Here is a 27,272-nt window from a genome sequence, read left to right as displayed (position 1 = left end):
AGGCAATACCACTGGTATTTAAGCACTAGTTTCAAAATTAAAACCAACCTATATAATTGGCTGTGCCCTTTAAATTGTTCCTCTCCTCCCCTCTCCATCTCTGAACCAGCCTCCCCCCACTTCACTTTCACACCGACAGGGAGAGAGAGAAACTGGCGGGTGCTGCTGACCACTCCATCATTCGTCCAGCGCGTAACATGAACGGCGTGGTCCTTTGGTGAAATTACTCTCAGTACGTGAAAAGTTTCCGGAATGATCTCACTGAGATCAGTTGCTTCCTTCTGTACAGATGTTTTTGTGCGTTAGCACCTTAGCCAAGGCAAACGTTATGAATAAGACGGAGACCACCGTGTCCTGTGCTGGGCGGAGGTTCCTCCACGGGGTTGCTTCTCACACCTCTGTTTCCGCCGCGCTCAACCTCTCCCATCCCTTCTTCCATCTCCCTCTCCTGGTGCTGTGGGTTTGTTGTGGGTGGTTTTCTTAATGAATTTAATCTGGAGTCTAGTTTTTCTGGGTCCACAGATGCCAGAATGCTGAATTTATTTATCTCTAGTGTTTTGGTTGGCTACTGTTGAGATACAATTTTTTTCCCCTCTTCCCTTTTTTACCCTAACTCTCTTCTTTTTGGAGGCTTCCAGACCCACTTCAATAAAGGATTTCTCTTTTGTGAGCACTTCTCAGATATGTGTGTGGGGAGAAATATATATTTTTAAATAGTATATATATTTAAAAGCTCATATACAAAACCCAAAGTATATAGAGTTTTACATCTATGTACTGGACTACATCAAAACTTGACAACATTTGCATGTTTTTCTGTTGGGTTTTTGTCTTTTCCTTAGACGTTTGTTGGTTCCCTTCCTATATAAATCAGAAATATTAATCCTTTATTTGTTGAATGCATAGCAAATATTTTCTCCAGTCTATCACTTGACCTATAATTCTGATTATGGTTCTTTTATCGTGTAACATGTTTGTAATTTGTCTAATTTTAAAATGTCACAATGATGTCTACAGAAAGGATAGTGTAAAGCTTTTAACGGTCGCGTTTTAAAATTTGAATTTGCAAAGAGAATTCAGACACTGAGCGAGAGAGAGGGAGGGAGGGGAGGAGGGAAGAAGAAAAGAGGGTGAAGTTAAAAGGCTGACTTTTTTTTTCCTGTAAAGAACTCCATTGTCATCTGAGGACCCTTCCTCTGTAAGGGGAATATTGTTCTGGTGAGTTCTGTGTGTACTTGCCTCCCAAGGGCTTCCCTCTTCTGAAGAGACTCATCTTAAGAGTGGTCTGTCCACAGGAGGCAGCCTCACCCCACGTTTGTCCTAGTCTCCTCTCCCACCTAGTCTTCCAAGACCTATTTGAAGTGGAAACTTCGTAAAGCCATCCTTGTTTCCATACACTTCATTTTGACCCCTCAAAGGACCTGCTGCTTTCTGGCTTAAGGCAGAAGTACTTCTGCAGATGCAACCTTCCTTTTTAGATGTTCATCTGAGAGTAAAGACCCTGTGGTTCTTTCTTATTCACCTTTGAAGTCTACACTGTCTTCAGGAGTCAGTGTATAGTCATTATTTATGAGTAAGTAATTTAGCGAACAGGTTAACTCTCACCCATTTCTTTCTCCAAAACACTCTTCTGAGACCAGTACATCCTTCGAGAGAGTTGTCTGGGGTACAGAAGTCCAACATTGCATGCTATGCATAAATAAGGTTGAAGAATTTGACTTGGAAACTGGTTGGAGTTTGGGGAAGGAAGAAAGGGAGGAAGGAATTCCAGAGCTGCTAACATTGATCTCAGGATATTCCCAATCTATAGCCCATCTAATCATAACCTTTTTTTTTTAATCACCCGAGGTGAGTTCCTGGCAGTTTATTCAACAGATAATTTTTTGAGCACTTGACAGGTGTTTTGCATTGAGTGAGATGACGTGGGACAAATAGAAGTGTCATGATCTTTGTCCTTGTGAAGTATTCTTTAGCTTGAGACTGGTTCAGGAAAGGGGGTTAAAAACTGCAGACATTCTGTAAATGACCCTTCCGTGTTATCCCTCATTCTGTTTTGATTTCCCATCCTCTCCTTTCCTCTTCCTTAAAGGAAGCTGGTTGGGGCTGTTTTTTAGTTTCTTTAACATTAATTAATTAATTTCCTGTTGAAGTATAGTTGGCTTACAGTGTGTTAATTCCGATGTACAGCGCAGTGATTCAGTGACACATATATGTTCCTCTTCATACTCTTTTTCATTATAGGATATTACAAGGTATTGAATATAGTTCCCTGTGCTCTACAGTAGGACTTTGCTGTTTCTCTAGGAGCCTTTTCAAAGCCGACTTTATTCAGGTTATTGGGGCAGCCATAGTTAGCTGTCTGGTCACCCAGATGGTCTACCCCTGAAACCTGGCGTTCATTCTTTTATTTGTGTAGTCATTTATTCATTCAGTCAGTCATTCAACAAGAAGTCGTTGAATTGATATTAGATTAGTTTTGTTTTAAATACATGAAGCAACCAAGCCCCTGCTCTCTTTCTATTAAAAAGCTGATTTATTAGTGGAAGTAATGGGTGGTAGGGATAAAATTGTTTCTGAAAAACTCATCCTGTGGGCTGTCTTATAACCTCCAGGTGATTCAGTAAAAATAGTACTATTTCTGTCTCCATGACATACTTTCAGGAAATAAGTAGAAATACTGTGGTTCTTCTCTTAAGAGTCTAGAATAATATGATATTCTAATTGGAGATGATTTCTGGAGAATGTGTTCCTGATCCTTGGCACAGTGTTTGTCACAGAGTAGGGGACTGATAAATGTTTGTTGGAAGACAGAATAATGGATGGAGACTTGAGGTAGGAAATTGATGAGAGATGTTATTTTGGGATGTGGGAGATGGGAGGGAAAATCTGATTAGGGAGGGGGACACACAGGTGGTGTCAGTGTATATGAATGGCTTATTTTATCATTCTTTAGACCTTGGAATGTCTGGAATATTTTAAAAAATTCTTTCTCTTCTCTCATCAGATTGATGTGTCTTTACCACTAAGTCCCAGCCTTAGAGCCTTAGAAGGAGCGGGGAGATGGTTAAAGCTATAGTATTTGTTAAAAAGAAAAAAGTTGGCCTCAGTTCTTACCAGAGTTTTTTCCAGGAACAGAACATACGTTATTTTTCAATGCATGGGATGGAAGTCAGGGTGGAAATGAAGGTGTTTCCTGGAATGTTCCGGTCCTGAGCTGATTTTCATAGAAGTCTTGCAGATCATTCCAGGCATAGAAATAAGGCTCTCAGGAGCACAGATTCATTCATTCATTCATTCATTCATTCATTCCATCCTCCATCCCTCCCTCCCTTTTCCTCTTTTGTTAGGGAGAGGTAGGACCAGATTGTGTATGGATGGAACATTCCTGAAAACCTGGTAGACTCCTTTAATTTCTGTACCCTCCCCTAAGGAGCTGAGGCTCTGCATTACTGTATCTAGGGAAGACCTTCCCGAAAAAGGACCTCGGCTCTTTACGTGTGGGTGTGCCCAGAGCGGGAAGATTGTGTGTCCTCCAGCACAATTTAAAGTGTTTGGGGTCTGTCACCTCTCCAGAGGTCAAAGGTGAGATGGACTTTTTGTTGGTGTTGTTTTCCTGTCCGCCTCCTCTTTTTTTTTTTTTTTTTTTTTAACTCCCTCCCTTGTTATCTCAGCTTCCAAACATCAGCTTTGATGTCTATTGTTGGGACTTCAAGAGGACTCTTAGCACATCGGCAGGTGTTGGTTTTAGTGAGGAGGCGAGAGTCCGCATGCCTCCAGGGGAGAAGAGTGAGTGGGTCCCCCACATTCCTTCCCAGTGGGCGCCCTTCCCGAGGGCAGCCCCAGGGGCACTCACGGGAGGGGACGTGGGAGCAGGAGTCCCCATCCCGCACCCCCCACCACAGGGCCGGCTGAGGGCGCTCCTGATGGGGTGGTGGGTGGGCCTTAGAACTTTCTCCCCTTGTTTTTAAAGCCTGTCTGAAGGGATCTGTCTTCCTTCAGAGCGGCTCAGGAGGGGTTGTCTAACAGCCGAGTATTAGGGTTTCATTAATCAAAGACACTTCCACTGCCCCTTTACAGAAACACCACTGCTTTGGCTGTCCTCTGCTGACAGGCCGCTAATTTATCTCTCCTGAAGGAAGGGAGGGAGAAGGGCAGGGAGGCAGGCAGGTGAGCGCCGGGCCGGCTCCCAGGGTGCACACGTGCGTTCACATGCTGTTCGCACACTTGCACGCGTGTGTCCAGAGCCGTGGGCCGCAGGCCGCCTCCCCTCCCTGAAGATGGCTTCACATGCTCTTCTTTGTTTATTTGCCAAGAAAACGTTCACTTCCAACTCCCAGGTGGTGTGTGTGAGTGTGTGTTTGCTGAAATGGGGGGCAGAAAGTTCTAGAAGAAGGGCGTAAACATCTGCATGCATGTGTGAAGTTTAATGGGCATTCGAGGCGAAGTGAAGGGTGATGGGGCCATTAATACCTGGGAGCCACTGACCTGAAATGTACAGTCTAGTCTCCCTTTTCAGCCTTGTTGAACTTCTCCTCGATCTTAGGTTGGAATCTGACCTTCTGTAACCCTCAGCTCAGAAGATGGATATTTGGACGTTTGGAAACCTCTCAGGGCCTCCTAAGGAGGTGGTTGAGCATTGTGTGTGTGTGTGTGTGTGTGTGTGTGTGTGTGTGTTTGAAGCCAGATGTCCACTGGGGAGTAGCTTTGAACTCCCTTTATTCAGTTCATCAATATTTACTGATCACCTAGCTAGATGTGTTTGGCTCTGTTGGAGAGAGAATGGTGAGGCATAATCCTTTTCCTAGCTCTTAATTTGGGGTTAGAACTAGTACACAAACGGCTGTAATTGAAGATAGAATAAAACACATTCCCTAAGACAATTAGGAGGTGCACTGGAAGCTCCAAGAGGGCCATGGCCACCTCTGACTCATTCTTTCAACAAATGTTTACTAGGTTCTGCTACATACCAGACAGTGGGGATACAGGAATCCGAAGGCATGGTCCTTGTCGCCAAGAATCTTGTAAGTTAGTAGGGGGGGTAAATACAGAGACACAACAATACATTAGGGTGTAATAAAAGTGGTAATAAAATGAAGAACAAGGGATAAACGGAATGGAGGCAAAGCTGTGATTGTGCTTTGGGAGGGGCTGCAGATAAAACGTCTCTGGGGAGGTGATGTCTGAGCAGGATTTGGGAAGACAAGATGGAGTTCACTAGTTAGGCAAGATGGAAAGGCATTCCAGGGAGAAGACACAGCATGTGCAAAGGCCCAGGGGAGGAAGGAGCAGAGAACTTTCAGGCTGTTGGGTTTCCCTGGAGCTTGAGTTGTGTGATGAGGTAGGAAGAGGTGGTGGTTGGAGGTGATGTTGAGTCTATTATGAAGGTCTTGCCTGCTCAGCCAAGGGATGTAAATTTTAATTCTGTAAGTTTGGGGCAAAGTGTTGAAAGCTTTTTGTCAGGGAGAGTGAAACAGTAGGAAGTACATTTTAGCAAGACCACTCCGAGTGTGGCACTGAGGATGGATATACAGGAGTTAGCCTGGAGTCAGGGGCACCACTTCGGAGCCAGTTGAGTGGTTTTGATGAGAGGGAACGCAGGCTGAGTTAGGACCTCAGCAAAGCAGGTGGAGGTGAAGGGAGACGGCGGGGCTGAAGTGGAGGCAGGTCTTGTTGACTCGGCAGGATGGTGAGGGGCAAGCTGAGAGAGACCCTGAGTTTTGGCTTGGATAACTGGCAGGCAGTGGGACTATAAAAGAAGTTCTGGGTGGAAAAATAATTAAGTTTACGTTTTGGACATGCCGTTCGAGGAGATCTTGAGAAAACCATGCCGAGGTAGTCTGCTGTGTATTTGCAATGGGTCTTGAAGGAAAGAGATTTTTGACAAGCAGAAGTTGTCTGTATAGCAACTGAGGGGCGTTTATTGACTTTTGATGATGTTGTGGAGTGCATGGGAATCAGAAGTATCTTAATTCCATGGCAAAAAACAGTGTTTTTGGAGTCCTCTGAGTAATGAGAAACGTTTTCATCAAAGACCTTTATGTGTGTGTGCTGGCATCTGGAGAACAGAGATAGATACTTTCCTTAGGTCCGGATTCTGGAACCATGGCTCTTCCCTCGCTCCTAATGAATCCTCTGTAGTTAGTGACTGATGAAATCATGACATTTCTATGAAAGTTTAATCCTTGGCTGTACAGACACAGCTGACTTTATCACAGGACCCCAGGTGTGTGTCTGAAATTAGTGTGTTGAATCTATTGCATATTTGATTATTTTAGAAAATCCACAGGATCTGGAGGAAACAGGCTAGAGTTTGGGGAAGGTTTTATTATTATATTTTGGGGGTAGTCCTGACATTCTCAAATGTATATCATGGGATCTTAAAACTTGGAGACCACCCTGTTATCTTCCCGGAGGAAACTTAGGCCCCAAGAGATGAAGGGACTGAAAGTTTTGCCCCCTTGGCTCCAAAACTTCATAGTCTGCTTCTGCTGTCTCTCTCCAAGGAGAGCAGGTCAAAGAGAATCAGTCTTAAGTGAGGGGTTTGCAAAAGAATAGTGTTTCTAATAAGAGGCGTGGGGGCATGTGTCTGTGATGAGATGGTGTGTTCCACCTTTTGTGGTTTTCCTTTTCTTGGGGTAACGAGCTCCTGGCTGGAGCATCAAAGGAGAATAGGGCACAGATCACTCAGGGACTTGGAGTTCAGGGGACATTTCAGGTTGAGCTTTGTGATGAAAGATTCAGGGGCTTGTGTATATGAGTGAGAGTGTGTGTGTGAGAGTGTATGAAAGTGTGTGTATATGTGTGTGTGTGTACAGAGGTTCACTCTCCACCACTGTCTTCCCTTTTGGAAACCCTGGACGAGCCTGTAGGGTTTCCTTCTTTTTTTTTTTTAATTTTTTTATTGAAGTACAGTCAGTTCCAGTGTGCCCATCTCTGGTGTCCCGGTCATGCGTACACATACATATATTTGTTTTCATATTTTTTTCCATTATAGGTTACTACAAGATATTGAACATAGTTCCCTGTGCTATACAAAGGAGACTTTAAAAAAATCTATTTTTATGTATAGTGGCTAACATTTGTAAATCTCAAACTCCCAAATTTATCCCCTCCACCCCCTTTCCCTGGTAATCATGATTGTTTACTATACTGTGTTTCTGAGTGATGTCCAGGTCCTTGTCTCCTTGAAGCTAGAAAGAGATACATTTATGGTGCTTGGGGTGGGAGGGGGTGTGGACCACAGAAGGTTAGGGTTGGACAGCGTGGTGGAGGGCGTCTGGTCCCACCTGGTTAGGTGGAAAACTTCTCCTCCAGTCCCTACAGGGATGAAAGAGGGGGTGTGGGTTTCAACCACAGCCAGAGCTCTTTTCTTGTGAGCATCTCTGTTAGGTCCATCCTCATGTAGGTGCTTTAGAAGCCAGACTTGATTTAATTCTCACAGTACATTTGCCATCTGTGTCATTCCGTCAGAGTGCAGATGATAAAGTGAAGCCCAGAGTGGTTACATGCTTCCCCTGGTGTCACACAGCTAGGAAGGGCGGAGCTGGGACCTTGCCTGCCACCCCAGCTTTCCCCCGCCACGCACGCTGCTAGTGAGGAAAGCTCTTATCACCAGGTGTTGTTCCCATCGGAGAGAGAAGCAGTTCTCTTTAAAGGAGGGATTTCTCAGAAGAAAGATCTGAGTCTTCTCTCATTGTGACAAGAAGGGCGGAGTCCTGTGGGCAGAGTTGGAGGCAGTGGAATGAGCTGGGTGGCCTCTTGGGGGCCTTTCCAGGAAGGAAGTCGGTAAGGGGGGGTGGGGAGGGGGGACCTACATCAGCCACGTGGAGGTGCTTACCTGAGGCCAGCAGAGTCTTTCTCTACTCTCCCTGGGACCAGAGAGGCTGTTGGAGCCCTGCCCCCCTGCTCTGTTTCCCAGCCGCTCTCAGGGCTGGAGGCGGAGCCAGCACATCCTGATGAGTGGGGACAAGGTGTAGGGTGCGGAGGAGGCCTGCCCTTCCATCAGACTTCCTTATGGTCCCTACTGCTTCATTCACCTTGAACTCCTCCTCTTCTTCCTCTGTTTCATACAGTTTCCTTTGCATCCATCCATTCAGTATCTCATCCTTTAAAGCTGAATTCTTTTTGTATCAGTTAGTTGTTATCCTCCAAAATGGGGTGAAGTTTCCTTTCTAATTTGTCCCATTTCCAGCTCCTCTGCCTGTTGGTACCCGCTCCCTGTTCACCCCTGGAAACCACTGAGTTTGAGTTCCTCTGCATTATTTATTCAGCTTGATCACAAGCTCGAAAGGGTGGCAGTGTCGTGTTAGGGACCAAGTCAAGGTCTTCTGTGGGACCTGAGGGCCTTTGTCAGAGTCTGTAGATTACGGTGATGGTGATTGGCTAAAGTTGGGGTGAAGTGTGGGAGTTGAACAAGAAAGATGGGAAAGGGAAGGGCCAGTGTGGGCCTTAGAGATTAGGGTCCCCGTCTCCTCGTCAGCCTTCATCTCTCAGTCTTCTGCTCATCCCTCAGGACTCTTCGCTCCCTCCCCTGAGAACCCACGTCACTTCATCCTCTCCAAGATGGCGCCTCCTCTGCAGGCTCTTATCCGGAAGTCAATCTCCACAGTCTAATGGTTGAATGGAAACTAGAAAGCCTCTTGGGGATGCCCAGTTGCAGTTCCTGTGTCCTGTGAAATTCTGCCTGATCCACATTCTGAGAAACCTGAGGACGGTACAGAACCTTAGGTACAGAACCTTAGGTACAAAATGTTTTTTTGGATCCGGCTTTCCTGGTGAGGAAGCTTTTCCAATGATGGGCTAGGAAATGCTTCACAGCTGATTCTCCAAGAGGAAAAACACCTGATTTATAGTTTGCTAATTTCCGTGGTATAAATACTCCCACTGTGGCTGATTTCAAGCTGCCAGCGTGAAGTCACTGAAGGCGGAGTTGGGAGGAGAGGTGCTCAGTGGTGCCCAGCTTCTGAGCACAAGCATCGATGTGCTGCTAACCCTAGTCAGGCCCCCGGATGGAAGTCTTATCCTTGGTTGGCTGCCAGTCAGATGGGGAGGATAGTTCCTTACCAGATCAGAACGTGAAATCCATGGCTCTATTCTTTGCCTTGGCTGTTCCATGTCTGCTTCTGGGTTGTGGCCGGCACCATGGCTACTGAGCTGTCATTACTCAGAAACATACTGCATACATTACTGCTGTTAGTTGAATACTTATGTGCATTATCTCGTTTAATCATTATAATAATCCCATGAAACAGGAACTATTACTGTCCCCATTTTACAGATGGGGAAACTGAGCTGGGAATGGGTAAGTACGTTGCTCGGGATTCCACAGCCTCTTAAGTGGTAGAGCCTGAATTTGAAACTAGGACTGTCTGAGCCTAAATCCCAAACCTTCCCCCACTATATTACAGTTGCGGTTTTATAGCATTTCACTGACATCTCCAAATTTGGCTCTCCTCCCAAGGGAGGGTCCTCTTGCACAACCTTCACTCCTGTTGGCAACTCTTTGCTTTGGACTATCAAGATAGATTCTCAGAGATGTGAAGTGTCACAACCCCATCTTTGGCCACTTTGGTTGCAAGGTACTGGCTGTTCTCAAGACGCTTCCTGAACCCCAAGCCCACAGATTTCACCGAGGACTGAGACGGCTGCGTTCTTCATAGACACTGGGTTTGCCTGTTCCAAAAATGGTGATTTCTATAGCAACCATTTATTCTAGCAGATGTGTGCCTGGTATGGTTGGCAGAGGGTGGGATCAGAAATGGAAACGGCCTTTTATTCTCCACTTGCTGAATGCACACCCTGTATGTGAGGCACAGAAGAGAGGAAAACATGGCATCCTTAGAATCTATGTCAGATCTGTGGCCCAGCAAAGCGGCCATGGTTGCTTGAGATTGATTTTTGACTGGAGTGTGAGTTGGGCTGTGTTTGGTTTCCGGTTCTTTAAGGAGTGTTTTTTGGCAGATGTACCTGTTGGTTTCAGTTCAGTGGATGTTTGTCACTTTAGTTTCTGTAGAATGTGGACACTTATCATGGGGGGAGGGTAGTTAAATAAACACATAGGAGACATTGCCTGGGTCTTAAAGATTTCAGTGTGTACTTTCTTGTATATTACCTAGGGCTCTTTTGGTTGTAGGTTAAAAAAAAATTGTGTGTTAGCTTAAGTGAAACGAGGATTTGTTGTCATAATATGGGAGTATTTCATGGCGCCCAAGGGTAGGGATACAGCCCACCTTTGAAAGGCAAGTGAACAGATCTAAGAAGTACCTGTTAGAAAACCTGGGGAGCGTTCTCTTTCTCTTTCACATCCTTGCTTCAGCCCATGCATCTAGTTTCATTTTCATCTCTCTGCAGACCACAGGGTGAGTCTCAGAATGATCCTCCAGCACTCCAAGGTTTACATGTAACATGCCCTCATTGAACTGCCCCTGCCTATGTCCCAAATTCCAGACAGGGAGTCTGTTGATGCATCTATGTAGGTGTCTGCCCTTGGCCACTCTCTCACTGAAGGCTTTGTGGTGAGGGCCACGTCTTAGTTGGCTTGGGCTGCCATGACAAAATGCCGCCGACTGGGAGCTGCAACAGCAATCCGTTCTGGAGGCTGGAAAGTCCAAGATCAAGGTTAGCTGAAGGCCCTCTTCCTGGCTTTCAGATGGCTGTCTCCCTGGTGTGTCCCCTTGTGGGAGAGGGCAAGGGGGAAGGAGAGAGAGAGAACGAGAGAGAACATGCAAGATCTCACTGGTGTCTCTTCTTAGAAGGGCACTAATCCTGTTGGATGAGGGCCCCACCCCCAGGACCTAATTTAACCTCAATCACCTGCTTAAGGTCCTGTCTCTAAACACAAATTGGGGACTAGGGCTTCAGCATATGAATTTAGGGGGGACACAAGCCAGTCCATAGCAGTCACAGTATAACATGGCTGCCAGAATCTACCTTTGGGCCTTGTGGATTGGAAGGGGGCTTTTCAGGCCCCCTGGAAGGAGACCACTGTAGATGGCAAGGCTGAACACAATGCCATGACAACCCCACATGCTGGATTGGAATCTGAACCTGATTGTCAATACACTGCATTTGGGGTGGATGGCACTGTGGTGTGTATATATGCGTGCGTGGATATGTGTGTGTGTGTGTATACATACATTTACACACATACACATCTATATATAAAATTAGGACTTTCTGGAAAAGGGGTGAAAGAATATTTGAGGACAGCCTTGGGTCCCTGTCATCTGTTAACACTGCAGTGTGCTGCTCTCCATATTGGTTTACACATGGAGTCCAAAATTAAGTATAAATCCCTATTTCTCACACTCCTGGGTTCTCTGTCCTTCAGAGGAGCTGTCAGGAAGGAGCTGGATTTACAGTTAGCCTGTCTTTTAGCTCTATGTTCCAGAGGAATTAAGACTCTCTTATTGACAATGGCCTTAAAATAGGGTTTTTAGTAAATTAAAGAGAGGCGCTGTGGGGCTGGGCACACCTGTCACCTAGGGCTGAACGAGTCCCTGGGCACAGGGACCGGCACAGGGACCCTTTTGTGGTGTTAGGCTCCCAACTCACTGGGACACATGGTGCTACAGAGACCAGATGATGGATATATTTTTAAACTTGGAACCCAGGAACTGGTTATTATTTCTGAATTAGGAATCAAAACATATGAATAACCTCAACGGGGTTTCAGCAGACGTATTATGCTTGTATGGTCACTTTGCTTTGGGGCGGTGGTTGGGGGTGATGGGGAGCCGAGGCCGGCTGGATTCTGCCTGTGACTCGTAGGACACCCATGTCATGTTTGCTCAGTTTACCAGTCACCGTGAATGTTATGCGAGGCGCGTCGCTTTGGGGTCATGATAACTCACGGAAGCAAACAGCCTTCTTTATTTTTTAATACATCAGTGTCACCAGTGCTTACAGCCAAGGTGATAAGAAGGTGGGCTCTGGAAGCCGTGTGTTCGTGGCTCTGATGACTGAAGAGGCAACAGCCTCCAACAGAGTTCTTCAGTTTGCCCCCAGTGCATCTCCCACCCTCCCCTCTCTCCTAGCATCTCTTCCCCCAACCTCCTACCAAACAAGGTCCGGAACTGAGGTGTTCTGGAATGCTGCCCTTGCTAAGCTCTGGGATTAGGGCCGGTCATTTGGAAAGGGGACGGTGGGAGAGGAAAAAAATACCCAAACGTTAACCCCTTGAGCCCGTAGCACCGAGAGGCCTGACCATTTCAGCTACAGGCAAATCAGCGTCTCTTGGCCGCATCCCTGAAACCTGAGCTTCAGGCACCAGAAGGAGACAGTTAAGCCAAGCCAGGCTGATGAAAATCCCTGTCCTCACTGACTCTGCGGGGCACACCTGCTCCAGCCTCTCACTCGCGCTCATTGTCAGATGGACCAGGTATTGAGTGACCACCCAGGGCCATGGAGGAGGAGGGGTCGAGCAAGAGAGACTTGTCTCTTGTCCTCAGGGAGCTTCCCTGTGATGGGGCTGTGTTCATTTCCAGTCTCACCCAGCGCTCAGGGAATGGCCGAGGGGAGCGGACGGGAGGGCACTGATGGTCCTGGAGCTCCCCTGTGCCAGGCACACATCCTAGACCCCCTACCTCCCCGTTTACCTGTTTTCCTTTAAAATTTTGTTGGAGTTAAAAAAAAAGAAAAAAAAGACAACAGGAACACACACTCTCACTTTAAGAAATGAAGCAAATGGAGTTACATAAAGAGTTAACAACTCTGCTCATCCAGCCTCCTCTAGGGAAACTGATGTGTGTTTTATGTTTATGAAATAATTTCAAACTTGGAGAAAGGTTTCAAGAATAATACAGAGAACTCCCGGATCACCTTCACCAACTGGGGGTTTACTGATGCTTAGCTTCCTGGCTCCTGGGTTTGTCTCCTGACCTCACGGAACCACATGGCAGCCTTTGGCGGTAGGAGGTAGGGGGTGTTACTCTTTTCCGTTTTAGACTTGAGGAAGCCATGGCCCAAAGTTGTTGAGCAACTGCCCCAAGGTCACAGAGCTGGCAGACAGCGTGGCCAGGATTCCCACGCGATTCCCCCATGACATCACCCGTGTTTTAGTGTTTGTCTTTCCTCCTCGGATTTCTTGTTCAATCAAGATTGCAGAAAATGCAGCCATTTCCTTCCCAAGGAGGAGGTGGGGATGGGAAAGTGGGAGGGGAAAACCTGCCTCCCTTTGTCCTCCCCTAGACCAGCGACCTCGCCTCCCCAGCTCTGATTTTGGGGGGTGGGAGGAGGGGCCCCGCGTGCTTGCTGCTTTGTTGCAGAAGGAGCGCTCTGCTCTGGACAGCTAGAAGAGGTCTTTCAGGGTCAAACCTGACCCCCACGGAAATTTCCCCCCCAAGGAAATTCAGCCCACAAATGCACCTTTTTTCAACGGAGAGTGCAAAACACGTGAAGTCGTATTTTCTCATGGAGAGATGAAATGACCACTGCCTTTTGGCTGGACCCGGGTTTGCGCAAACTTGTGGGACTGACGTGTCCTCCTGTGTAAAACAAGAGGACGGTGGTGCGTGGGTGTCGAGCCTCCTGCCCCTGCTAAATGTGTCCTCCTGGATGGAAACTTTGGACAGGCTGCACCCAGAAGTTCTGCCATTTTAAGCATCTTTCTGGCTCTGAACCTTTTGCTTGTGTGAGCTCTCATTGGAACTCCTCCCTTCGGCCCAGGCACGGATAACACTTTTATCTAATGCCAGCTCTGCCCTAGCTGGTCTTAAAACAAGGTGAATCCACTGCTCTGCACTGCAATATCTAGAAAGGAGCCACAACACAGAAGCCTCGTGACCCCCATCTCTGGTTCTGTTACCCACACAGAGTTTTCCTAGCAGCTGCCCCTCTGGCCTCACTCCTCCCGTGGGGACAGGTCAGGTTATTGGGGTGGTGGTGGCCCTGATTCTAACGTAGGTCTGGGCCAGCCAACTCAACAGGGTCCTGTGGGGATAGTCCCAGCAAATCTGCCCAGGAAGGAGCTGGACAGACAAGGTAGTGGGCCCTTCTCGTCTGATTTGAGGACCTGAGTATGATGGCTGAGAGTGGCCCTGGCTTTATCTTTGTCGGAAGTGGGGCTGGGCACCTGGGCTGTGGTCCAGCAGGGAGGTGAGAGCTGGGGCAGTGAGCTGGGCAGAGGGTCTGACAGCTCATTGCCTGGAGACTTTCACAGACTGGAGCGAGACCCTGAGTGTGTCCCCCACTGAAGCCAGGGACCAGGTCATGTGACAGGGAGGCCACTCCTGGACTGGTACTCTGGTCTCTCCACCTCCCAGTCCACAGTGGAGTCCCTGCTCCACAAAATTACACTGAACTTATTTTGCAACCAGCTGTGGTGTTTCCCGACGGCTCCTCAGCGGGCCGTTAAGCATCCTGAAGGCAGGAACCTTGTCCTTTCTTCTTCCAGCCGGGCAGAGGCAGGGAGTGCTGGCTCCTGGACCCCGCCTCAGGCCCCGCCGCTGGGGCTCCCTAGCTCCTGGATCAGGGCTGCACCACCTTTTCTGACTTGTCCCCCTCTCCCGGCACCCCAGCCCCCAGGAATCACACACCCTGGTGACAGCAGTGTCTTCCCAGGGTCAGGCCTTCTAGGATGAAGGCAGGAGGGGACGTGTTGCTATGCCCTCCTGGTGCAGCTCCTCTCGTGAGAGTCCCTGCTCTGGATGGTTCTTTTCCACTGCAGCCCACCGATCAAGGGGTTCTCAAGATGACCTGCTGACCCGCCTGGGCTGGAACCCTGTGGGGGACGTGTTAAAATCAGTTGGCCCACAGGGATGGGCTGGAATCAGAACCCGAAGGGAGAGCAGAAATCTGTACTAAATAAACTTCCCCAGAGCATTCCAACGTGCACTGCTGTTAGAGAACCACTGGCGTGGTCTGAAGCCCCCACCCCGTATACACACACACACACACACACATCCTGTTAAGCGGCTGCTGCTGCTGCTGAGATGCTCACCCTTTTAGGTGTGTGGGTTGAGGGGAGGCAGCGCCAAAGTACGGAGTTGGGTGGAATCTCGACTCTGACTCCTGTCAGGGGTTAGAGGAAAGACGAGTCAGAAGGGGGATCTCAGAATGGGCTTCTGGGAAGGCAGAAGGGCTCAGGGAGGGGCCTCCTCCATCGCGGCCGAAGTCTGAAGCTGCCACTGGTGTGGCCAGCCCATGGCCACGTGGGTCTCTGACTCTGTCATCGGATGTCACGTGTCCTCCCTCGGCAGTGCTGGTGCGGGGTTTGGGAAGGGTTATGTGATAAATCTTGTGCTCCGGAGAGTGTAGCCAAGTGCGTGTCTTAGAATGGAGTTGCAGAATCTCGGTGCTGTCTCCTCTCGAAAGGCTGGGTGCTGAGGGTAGGGGGTCCTCCCTCCATCCCCCACCCCTGCCAGTATCACTAGTGATGAGGCAAGTTCATAAAGATCTGACCGGAGGGATGCAGGGCTGGGACTCGGGCCTGCCTGAATCTAAGCCTTTCTTGCTTAGATTTGATAGGACTTTGGACAATTTCTTTCCCTTTCCGGGAGCTTAGTCTCCTGTCCCCTTGTTCCCACCCCATCTGGCCCCTTGGGTTTTTTAGTGCAGTGTCCATGCTACAACGAAGAGTGAGGCACCGCTCAAGCTGCATGGCTTCCTTAGGAGGGCTGGGGGATCCTGAGATGTTAGTGATCTGGGTGGGGGTGCAGTGTCACCTCGCTCTCGGGCCTCCCCCAGGCCAGCACCTCTCTGGAGGGTCCCTCCCAGGCTGAGGCAGGGCAGTCAGCAGCTTAGCCTGCTCTTGCTTTATCAGTGGGCAGCCTGGATGCCTGCTGGGCAGCCCCTCAGCCACAGCCCATGTGACCAGTGGCTGAGCCACAGTTCTGGGGAAGGGGGAAGCCATCCACATGGGCACAGTGGGGAGGCGTGAAGGTCTCAGCCCCTGGGCTCAGACGATCCTGGGTTTAAATCTCAACTCTGGCACTTTGTAGCTGTCGAGTCTCGGGCAGATCACTTAAACATCTGGTCCTTAGTTTTCTCACCTGCAAAACGGGGGGCAAATACAGCAACTAGCTTGTCTGGTGTGTGACATTACGAGGACTCAGTGAGGTGAAGCCATGAAACCCTTCTTAGCACCTGGCCCACAGTCAGCACTCCAAGAGGGTTAGCAACAGTTGTCATCCTGGATGTGTTCCCAAGACACTCATGAGCTTGTCAAGCAAAGCTCAGGTTCCCGAAGATAAGCAGCATCTGGTTTGGGGTTCTGGCTGGTGGAACCCTGGGCTGGTTTAGAAGGGGCCTGAGCTAACACAGCCCGCCTTCCCAGGAAGGGGGCAGGCACCTGTCATCTGTCTGCCCCTGATGTGCCATCTGTCCCACCCAGGCTCCCTCTATTGGGGTCCTGGAGCAGCCCAGGGAAGGCTGATCCCCATCACTGGGGGCAAAGCCTGCAGGCACCTTGAGTCCTGGAGCAGCAAGCAGGCAGGGCCAGGTGTGGGGACAGGGCACACAAGCAGGAGAAGGCCAGGGATTGGTGTACATCCAAGTGCCAAGACTCTCTGCAGCAGCCTAGACGTTTAGCCCGGGGTGTGGGTGGGACGCGGTGCACTGCAGCCCTGAGCCTGTTGGGATGGGGTGCCTAAGGCTCGCTCCAGCTCCAGGACTCCTCTCTCTTCCTTACTTCGCTTTGAAAAGAGTCAGCAAAATCCTTATTTCCATAAGCATTTTTCTGGCTGTAAAAAGCTGAATCCCAAACCTGTTATTATAGCTGTTCATGCTATTTTAATCTGCTCTGTTTAGAGGTAAGAGGGGAGCAGTGACTCCGCAATTACTCAGTACATTTGATCCTCGGCGCAGCACCGGAGCCGGCGGAGGGCCCTCCGAGTGGGATGGTGCCGTGTGTGGCAAATCACTTTCAAATTTACTAAAAATATGCCCCTTTGCAGCCATGCAGATATCATAATTTTCTTCCCTGAGGCTTATTGAAATTCCCAGTTGCTTCCTGCCATCCGCGCGCGCCCAGCACGTGTCCGGTGGCTCTCCTGCCTGCTCCCTTTCATTCTTTGTCTTGGCCCTCTTGGCCAGATTCTATCTGGTCTCTCTCGCCCTCCACCCCACCCCACCTACCTTTTCTTTCTCCTTCTTCATTTCCTGTTCACAAATATTTTCTATTCTCCCGACAGGCACGCGAGCGAAACCATTTTCGTTCGCTGGGGCCAGAAGAAAGATACTTAGAATTTGAAATCTACCAACTATTTCACATTTAAACATGCTGGACCGGCGCTGCGCCTCCTCCATACAGTAATTGCTGCCTCCCCAGGCCCCCTTTCCTATCTCTGTTCTTATTTCATTCACTTTTCTATTTGCAGCTAGTGCAGAATATGGGCTTCTCCCCCGCCCTCCCTCCCTGCAGCCCGCTTTCTAACCAGTGACCTTGGCTTCCCTGAGGGCTGCACTGTAAATGAAATGTGGCATTGCCACATGTATCTTGATAAAATATATCAGTGGATGAATTGATTTTCATATTGATTTCCTTGGACGAGCAGGGTGTGTGTGGAAATCAAGTGTCTCTTAATGATAGCCCTAGAGAGAGGCAGGAGGCCGAAGGGCGGGCAGGCTTTGCTTTTCTCTCACTTAGGGAAAGTTTCTGCTTGCTAGCTTGGGAGAGAGGCCTCTTGGCTTTGTAAGCTCACCCTCTTTGTAAGAGGAAAAAGCAAATGTCACCAGGGCGTGAGCCCAACCCCAGAGAGGACCAGGGCCGTCCCTGTGACTGCCTGGGTCTTTGGAGTGAGCATGCATCTGGATGTCCCCAGCTGCATTGTCACTGGAGAGAGCTGAGGACCTGTCCAGCTCTGCTGGAGGCCCAGCAGTGTGGAGGGTTCTGGATGGGCAGATGTATTTGCATGTGATCTTTATACCCGCCCCCTGGGCACTTCCCGCTTTCATGTGTCAGGTTAATTGAGATGCGGCGCTTGTGAATCCAGGGCTGATGCTGTGGTCCAGGGGAGCCACCGGGATGTGCTTGACCAGGGATAGTTCAGGTGTCAGCATCAGCGGAAAGGCGTGCATCCGTGTGTGCTTGCAAGTCCATGCATATACAGACCACATGAGCCTTGTATATGGATTGGGTGTGAATGCAGGTAAGACCCCTGTCTCCACACTCCCAGTGGTTTTTATTAGTAAGCTCTGGACAACCAAGAGGACAGTCTCCAGCAAGGTGATCAAAACTTCATTTTCTCTCCTCTGCAGTTGCCTTCCCAATTCCCTCTCCCAACTGCTCCTAAATAAAACAGATGCTTTCAGCCCTCTATTTATTCGATCCAAGAAGTGAACTGATAGTTGAATCTTTTTATGAGGCTAAGTAAGCATAGCTTAAGGTGATACCGTGAGTGCCTGTGTATGTTCATGTAATAAAACACAGTTAAGTGGACTATTTAGGGGTGAAGTTAGGGTAATTCATTACATTTTCAGGCTAACTGAGGCTTCACTCGAACATCCTTTTTGGTTATAAGCTCTGCTGAAACGCTCTGCAAAACCAAAATAGTGCATTTTCCTGCTTTTGTATGCACCAGGTAGGGAAGTCATGAATCCTTCGACAATTTGTGATCTTGCAGCAGATCAGGGCTAGTCTTTGGTTATAACTTACGAGGCACCTGTCCTGTGGAAGGTGTAGAGCTGGTTTGAATTAGTGTTTACTCCAAGAAGGTGGTTCTCAGCTGGGGACAGTTTTGTCTCCCAGGGCACATCCGGCAATGTGCAGAGACGTTTTGGGTTGTCACAACTGAGAAAAGCTGTTACTGGTACATCGTGGGTAGAGGCCATTGACACTTCTAAGCCCTCTACAACGATCAAGACAGTCCCCCTCCCCACCCTACCCCATGACCAATGCTTACTTGGTCTAAATTGTCAGTAGGGCTGAGATTGAGAAATGCCAACCTAGGACATATCTTTAAAAATTTTTGTCCAAAAACTTACCAAGTTCTTGTATCCAAAGTATTTTGTTTTCACAGGTCTGGCTTTTCAGAAGAATCAGGTGCTAGAAATGTTCTGAGTTATTGAAGCCTCTAATTCACTGACATTGATTGTTCCACAGAACAAATAGGGAAGCCTGCCAGTTTGCAAATAGGCAGGCCTGTCCCCAGATGGCCCGCCAGTGAATGCCCAGATTCATTGAATCATTTAGGACCATTAAAAACCAGTAGGGCCACACTAGATTTGGATTGAACTAAGCCGAATAAATAATCCCAGAGGTGGCCATGGTTTACCCTTTCCTCTTTGTCTTTGCCACCCGAACTAAATTCTCAGAGACTCGATGAGACAAGGTTTATTCTACTGACTGCAGGTCAGGGACATTCTGGCATCGGCACTCTCAAAAGTGCATCTGGAATATGTAGACGTGTTCATTGCGTTTGGGTGGCTCAGAGTGAGGCTTTGCAGACTCGGCCTGATTTGGGTTTGGTGGGTGGACCCAAGGGCAAAAGGGGGGATTTTGCATACTCCGCACCTTTGACTCTCTTTCTTTGAAGACATCATGGGAGGTCAATGGATTCACATACTCAAAAGTCTTCTAGGCAAGAACTAACTGATTTGGGGGAGCTAGGAAGACTTCAGGGCCTCTTTTATTAGAGGAAAGGGAAAGCTTTTCCTGTGAACTTAACTTCGTATGAAACTTCGGTGTCAAATGTTCTGGAACGATTACGCGTCATTTTATTAACCCACAGCCGTTCTGTCTAGAACGCTGTGAAAGAGTCTAGTTAAATGAAGTCTGTGTCTGTGTGTCTGGTGAACGCGTATGAGTAGCTGAAGGAAAGATATTCTACCAAAGAAACACTTGGTACCAGTTACAGAGGGCAGGGTCCTGTAGCCAAAGCATGGGTCACCTCTCAAGTGGAGTTTTAGAGATTTGCCTTACTACGTACAGCAGAAGAGGTGGCTGCAGGGAAACAGGGCTGGAGGTGGGGTCAGGCGGCCAGCGTCTCGGCCTTGGCTGTGCTGCCTTCCAGCTGTGTGACCTTGGGCAAGTTGCTTAACCATCCTGAAGCTCACAGGGACAGCAGCACCCATCCTGCCCTGTACTGGCTTCTTTTGGGGATCAAAGGATGGGGAAGCACTCTGTAAATTGCAAAGAGCTAAATAAACATCAGGCACTCGGGACATGGTTCCATCGTTAAGCAAGAGAAGTACCATTTGTCCACCGGGTTTTGAGTATGTCCCGAGCGTTGTTTGTGTGAGCAGCCCGGCCTCTCCGCACGCACTCCTCTGAGGAGGGCTGGCACCACGGATCTCCCCATCTGCTGTTTTCTAGCTGAAATGCTAAATGGAGTTGTGGGTGTACCTGGGGTCTTTCTCGTTACAGTACAGACTCAGAGAGGGGCTAGGTGTGCCTCGCCTCCTCTCTGTCGGATGGAATTGTATTTTTAGCCTGGTATAAATACAATCAGAAGGTTCCTATAAAACTCTGTTATTACTGCAGCACAAAGTTAGACATGCTTGAGGTTTCGGCTTCTTGGCGCTTCCATGCGGCAATGAATATTTTATGGGAAAGGAAATACTTAGTGTCTGACTCTTTTTATAGTGCAGCTACTCACAGGGCTGGTAACCTTCCAGATCTCCCCGAAATCAAAAGCGTTGCCCGTCCATCTCGCTCCTCCTTTCTTCATAAAATCCATCGGTGGCCTGCCTGCCTGAGGTGCCCGTGTTCTCTTGGTCAATGGGCCCATTTACGCAGTGTGTGGGGTACACTTTCCAGTCCTAACTAATGCCCGAAACCAGAGCAGTTGGCGGCTCACCAGCTCCGCCCCACCCCTCCTGGCATTTTGTGGCGCTGGTCAGGCCCGGGAGAGGTGTGCTGGCTGGATGCCCTCCGGGTTCTGTGCCCGAAGGGCTCCGTCTGCATCTCCTGCCATGCTGCCTTCGCTGAGTGCCCCAGAGCCACCCGAGGATGTGACCCACCTCACCAAAGTCTCCTCTGATCTTGGAATTCAAAGGCTAGTTGATGAGTCTGAGGCCCAGCAGAGCGGCGGGGGCTCGGGGCTGAAGGCCTTCCCGAGCGCAGCCATTGGGGTTGATGAGACTTTCCTCCCCTCCGTGCCCCCACGTGTAGGGCTGGACAATGGGGCCTCAGCGGTCTTGACCCTGGCTTGCTGGGTCCAGGCCTTTAAGTAGAAGAAATGGGTCTCCTGAGACATCGGCATGGGTGGAAACTGCTCCTCGGGCAGCATGAGGCCGTCCTGGCACAGGTGTTCAGCCCTATCGGCCCACTGGTTCTCAGACACATGTCTCGACTCCGGCATCACCACAGACCAGGTTTATGGCCCGATGACAGTGTCAGAGGACACCCGACCTCAGTAACTGGCCCCTGGGGCTCTCCCTGCAGGCCCCCACGGGCTGGCAGAGTACTTAGGCCTCCCGTGGGTGTGCGCAAAGCAGCCTGAGTCTTTTCACCAGTGCGCGAGAGCCCCAGTGCGGAGAGGATGGCGGGTGTCAGGTGTGGCTTCTGAGATACAGGGACAGAGCGGGCTGGGCCTCCGCACTGGCTTAGGACAATGTCTTCTTAGCAGAAGTGAATCTGTGAAAAATGCTTAGCATCATCTGCGTATGGATCTCACGCTTCGTTTAGTGGGACCCTGGGAACGCTTTAATTTCCCTGTATTTGCCTTCTGCTCTGTGCCTGGGGCTCGTCTTGGTGCCAGCAGAGCGGTGGGTAGGTACAGGGAGAGAGTGATGTGCGAACCTCTGGCAACTTTGGTTTGTTCTCCCAATTCTGGTTGCGTTACCGCCAAATAGAGCTGTATGTCCTCACTATGACTTTGCCCTGGGTCTTCCTCTCTTTTCTCCCCCCCGCCCCTTATCTTTCCTCTTTTTCAGTCTTTAGCCTCCATGGTGGCACAGGGCAGGCGGGGAGTAGAGTGTTTCTGGTCTTGTAGGCTCACGAGCTCAGCTGTGTCTTCAGCTGTGAGGGTGAGGGAAGGCTTGTTTAGTATTATTTTTAATAGCTGGAAGAGGGATCAGCCAGTGGCTCCCTGGAGAAATTGAGATCAGCATTTTTTACCCTGGGATCAGCTACACAGTGAGGGTATTTAACACGCGTCAGCATGTAGGGTTCGCCAGGCTGATGGGTGGGATGGATACAGGCAAGGCTTGAAGAATTGGAATCCTCAAATGTTCTAAAAGCATCATTATGGGTCCTTATTCATATTTTAACTTGCCCTCCCCATCTGGGAAGTAAACAATGAAAGTGGGTAAAAGAAATGTAACCAGGGAGAGAACAAAGAGGGAAAACTTTTACTAAGTCCCTGTTGTAAAATAGCATGTTTTAAAATGAATACTTTTCAGGTTAATTCCAAAGCTGAGATTTGGCAATTCCCTGGTTCTGGGATCTGGGTAATCCATAGACGGGATCATTGGTCCAGCGATCAGATAAGCCACGAGTATTAAGTGTCTCATTCCGTGTCTAGAGTTGTGCCAGATCCCATGGGAGATTCAAGGATGTATATATGCTGTAATCCCTTCTCCAGGGGTTCAGGCCACACACCACACACGTGTGCGTGTACACACACGTGTGCATACACCGAGGCAGACATAGCTAGTGGATCATGTTAGTTCAGCTGTACGTCTCCATGCTCCAGAAATTCCCAGGGCAATGTATCTGGGGTATCAAGAAGGTGACGTGAGACCCTCTTCCTCCTTAGCAAAGCCTTATGGGCTTTGGGAAGTGTGGGCACCAGCAGAAGATCTTAACGATGTCTGATTAGTGAGTGTGCTAAGTAGAATAGTGCCCGCCCCTCCCCCCAAGGTCCTATTCCCTGGAACCTGTGAATATGTTACTGCAGACGGGAATTAAGATTGCTAATCAGCTGACTTTAAGATAGAGGGGTTATCTTGGATCATCCAAGTGGGTCCAGTGTAATCAGTGTAATCACAAAGGTCTTTAGATGTGGAAGAGGGAGGCAGAGGAGGCAGTGTCAGGGTCAGAAAAAGAGACTTGAGGATGGAAGCAGAGAACCAGAGGGATGGCAGCCTGGGAGAAACCCAGCCTGGTGTTGCTGGCTTAGAAGATGGAGGAAGGGGCCACAGGCCAAGGAATGAGAGCAGCCTCTCGGAGCCGAAAAAGGTGAGGGAACAGATTCTCCCTTAAACAAAGGAACACGGGCCAGCCAATACCTTGATTTTAGCCTGATGAGACCCTCTTTGCACTTCTTGCTGACAGAAGTGTGAGATAATACATTTGTGTTGTTTTAAGCTGTTCACTTTGTGGTGATTTGTTACAGCAGCAAAAGGCAACTAATACAGCAAGGTGGAAGAAACGTGAATGGCTGGTCTTTGGGGGAAGGGGTCAGGGCTTTTCCTTTTACTGTTCACAGAAGCTTCTGCAACAGGAAGTGACCCTTTCCACCTCCTCCCTGGAAAGCCAGGCAGGATGGACCCTTATCCTACCCAACTTCCTGTGCATCTCAAAGCAAAGCAACGCTCTCCTTCCTTGTACCTTAGTTCCTTCTGTGGGCTGGCTCCTCTCTTCTCTGCAGTGCTGTGAATTTACACTGTGGGTCCCAGATCTCATGGTGGGACTCCAGCTAAATATCGAAAGAAAGCTTCATGAAATTTAGTTGAACTCTTTCTACCTTGAGAGACAGACTTGGACCTTGGCCAGCACGATGACATCCTCATCCATCCTTCACTCAGATTCTTCTTTTAACTTCATCTTCCTTGTGTGAACAACCTGGGTGGAGTTTCAAAAATAAGTAGATTCTCCCAGGAAGGGCTGAAAATAGCATCGGTTTTCAAGTCTTGGCATTTTGGGAACGTTATTTACTGCTGCTGAGGGGATAAGGTGCTCTTTGTAGGGCCACACAAGAGCAGCTGTGGAAATGAGGCCTTGTCCCTGTAAAGGAGAGGGGCTCATGAGCTCAGAGATCACAGATCTGTCCATAGGCTGGCAGAGTCGGGAGGAACAACCCCGTTTTACAGATGGGGCCACTGAGTCTTAGAGAGCTCACATGGTCCATGGAAGATCTCACAAGTTTGTGACCATCTGAGAGCTTTTCCCCTTACTGGCTTGGCTGCGTTCTAAGATTCTTGGCTTCCAGTATTGCCAGTGTCGGGGTTGTGGGTGAATTGTGGTGGTGAGAGAGAGATCAGCTTTCCAGCGTTCTCCCCAAGAGATGAATGAAACTAATCAGATAGAATATTGCCTGCCAAAGGGTTTGGTTTGGGAGGTTTCACTCTCCATTATGGAACCTGAGAATGATGTCTACTGAGGATGACTTTGTCTTGGGAGTTTCAGTTTTATTTTTAAGATTCAAGTGTAGGTTTAGCTGAAGGGCATCAGCGTCCTTGAAGGGCATATTGTGCTATCTCTGGGGCTTATGACTTAGCTCTCTTTGCTGGGTAACATGTTCTATACTCTCTCTTATTGTTCTGTTCTCCTGCTTCCCAGATCTCCACAAATTGTTCCATATTCTATGTGACATTTCTTTTCTGGAGCTCTTTGAAAGTATTCTAGGTTTTCTGTCTATAATGCTTGAGCACCTTTATTCCTGGATGCATAGAAGGCCCAAGGACTTCCCAGCTCTCTAAGCTCTCTGATTCTTAGAAGGTTAAGCTATTATGGAAATGGCATCTGTGTCTTCTCTTAGTTCTTGCATGCAGGGGTGACCTTTGAGGGGTACATTGTTCAGACCCAACCGTTATCTCCCATTTGAAGCCTGCTACTCTCATCTCTCTACCAAAAGAGAAACTAAACCTCATTGTCACGATGAAGGTCACAGCCAACAGCCAGCTAAAGATGTCAATGCTCCCTACTCACACCACTCCCCCCTCTCCTCAGTCTCCCATCCTCTCCAAGATGCAAGCGTCTCGGGAAAGAAAGAGAGTGGAGAGTAAACGAGAAACACAAAGAGGTACCTGTTTGCATCTCTCAGCCTCACTGGAGAAGGAGCTTGGCCACGCACTTGTTGGCCACACTAAAGTGACGTGATGTGGATGTTCAGATGGCAATTAAGTATTTAGATGACCGGACCCAAGGGTTTCCAAGCATTTCCAAATCCTTCCAGCCTGCTTGCAGTGAGAGACCTGGAGGCTTCCAGCAAGACAATTAGCGCATGAATTAAAGTGTGTCTTCTGGAAGGAAGCTGAAGTTCCCTGCCCACTCTGTTACAGTTTATTTCATTAAGGTGGACAGGAGTCCTTCTCTTTGGGCAGAGAGCATAAGGATGGGCTCTATGGAGGAGTCAGTGTAGCACTGGCAATGGAGAATAACTCCATTGATGGTTGGGGGCTTCCTAAGACCCTGATGGAGTCTCCCTTCTCCTCCAGTGAATAGTGTAGGGTTGGGGCAAGGCCCTACCTGGCTGCTCTGAGCACATCACCCTCTTCTGGTGCTGGGTGCAGTGAGCCCCGTGCTCTGCATTGGTGAGAGGTGCAGAGGGGACTGCCCGGGTGAGCACTGCTCTCCTGCTTGGCTCACACAGTAGGCAGCGAGCAAGGAGTGGCCTGTAGAGCCCTTGAGAGGAGCCTGTCAGGGCCCAGGATGAAAGGGTGCCTGGGACCTGTGGACAGGCCCACCCATGAGTCCTCCATTCCCAAGCTAGAAAAGAAAGGCAGGTGGCAGGGAGAGCAGGAAGTGACTGTTACGACCATGATGGGGTTTAACCCTGGGAGCTGCCCTTTTCAAGCAAAACAAACCATATGACTAATGAATGGGCAGGGTTAGTATTCTCGGCTTGACAGACTGCAGAACTTGGAGCCAGGAGAGGATGTAATAGCTGAGGGAGGGCTGCTTGGGGGTTTAGAAATGGGTGTGGTGTTTCCAGACAGCAATAAACCCTGGACAGAGAAGAGGCTCTCTTCTGCTTTGTTGCTTGGAGCCTGTATGCAAAACTTGTAGCATCCTTCATCCAGCCTTCAGCCTTGCATTTCCCCTGCTCTTGTCTGGTGGTGCTAGCTTTTTACATGAATATGTCTTGGGTTCCCTACTAAATTTTAAGGTCCTTGAGGGTACAGGCTGTATATTACATTTCTTTGAACCTGTCCACAGTGGCCAACACCATGCCTTGCATTTAGTAGGCAATAAATATCTGTCAACTTTGAGTGAATGGATCTGCTGCTCTCTGTTCCCTTCCTCTTAGGGGAGCTACTTACTCATATTCCCATGGTCTCACTCCTCACCTGTCCCCCGGCCAGCTTTCTGTCTCAAAAAGAAGCTGGTGCCAGCCTCTTCTTTCTCCAGAGATGCTTTTGTGAGGATGTTTAAGATGAAAATCATGGGATGTAAGTGGCAGCCTCAGAACAGAGGGGTCCCTGGAACCACACTTCTGAAACCTGACAGAGACCCTACTGCAGGCTGTCACTGTTGAGCCGTGATTCCCCAGCTCATCGGTCAAGCTGATTTCTCCGTCCCGAAGCGGGAAGGGGGGCTGCCTGGGACTCCCTGGCATCTCCAGTTATTATTATTTTTACTGTACTTCCTTCCTTCCTGCTCCTCTCCGAGCGCCTTCATTCGCCAGCTCTGCCAGTGTGTTCGGTGTGATTGTTTCAGCTTTATTTGGAAACCAGAAGCCTCATTTTACTATAATAGCTCCTTAATGATTTTCTAAATGAAACTTGCATACTTCATCTGCTCCCCCACTTTTCAGATATTAAACAAATATCTCTAAGAGCTTTCCTTTCTTTTTTTTTTTTTTTTTCAGAGACCAGCAGTTTGCTCAGCCAGATGGCGAAAGATGGGGGTGTGTTGCGGGGACGTACCTGCTCGTCCACGTGTGTGTGCTAGGGGATTCTTAGGGAGGGTGCGGTTTCTGTCCAGCGTATTCTCGCCTTGTTGGCATCTGGCTAGGCAGCAAGACGGAGCACCCTGGCAAGTGACCAAAACAGAGTGGGTGGCAGGAAGGCCCCGTCACCCCGATCTTCCTGTGAGGAATCCACTTGTCCGTGAATGGGAGGCTGTGGAGGAGGTCGGAGAGCAAGTGTCTGGCCGGTCTCCAAGGCCCAGATGTTCCTTAGGGCCGTCTGTCGTGGATGAGAGGGCGTCTAGGGCATGCCAGCCCTCTGCTCTTAGACCGCCACCATCCTCGTGTCCCCTCCCCATCTCTCAGGGACCTGTGCCTGTCCCTCCAACCCCACCTTCTCCCCTGTTAGCGTTCCGGTCCATACTCATCTCACGCCACTCCGCGTCACTCGCTCAGCGCCCGCCCACCTGTCTCTGGGCTGGCTGCCCCTCGCTCAGGAATGATGCTGCTCTCGTGCCTGCTTCTCCCTCCTCTGAAATGCCTCTCCTCTTCTCTGCTGGCTCCATCCTCAGTGTCTCCTGGGCCCAGCCTTGGGCTCAC

General features: G+C 49.1%; 1 protein-coding gene across 7 annotated transcripts in view; it reads left to right on the top strand.

The window, feature by feature from the left end:
• Positions 1-27,272, top strand: part of ZBTB16 (zinc finger and BTB domain containing 16) — a 184,209-nt gene that overhangs the window by 47,554 nt on the left and 109,383 nt on the right. The gene's annotated exons all lie outside the window — the stretch shown is intronic.

Source organism: Camelus ferus, chromosome 33, assembly GCF_009834535.1.
Source record: "Camelus ferus isolate YT-003-E chromosome 33, BCGSAC_Cfer_1.0, whole genome shotgun sequence".
NCBI classification, from domain to species: domain Eukaryota; kingdom Metazoa; phylum Chordata; class Mammalia; order Artiodactyla; family Camelidae; genus Camelus; species Camelus ferus.
The sequence above is the reverse complement of the archived record's forward strand: the minus strand, read 5'-3'. Positions and strand labels throughout refer to the sequence as shown.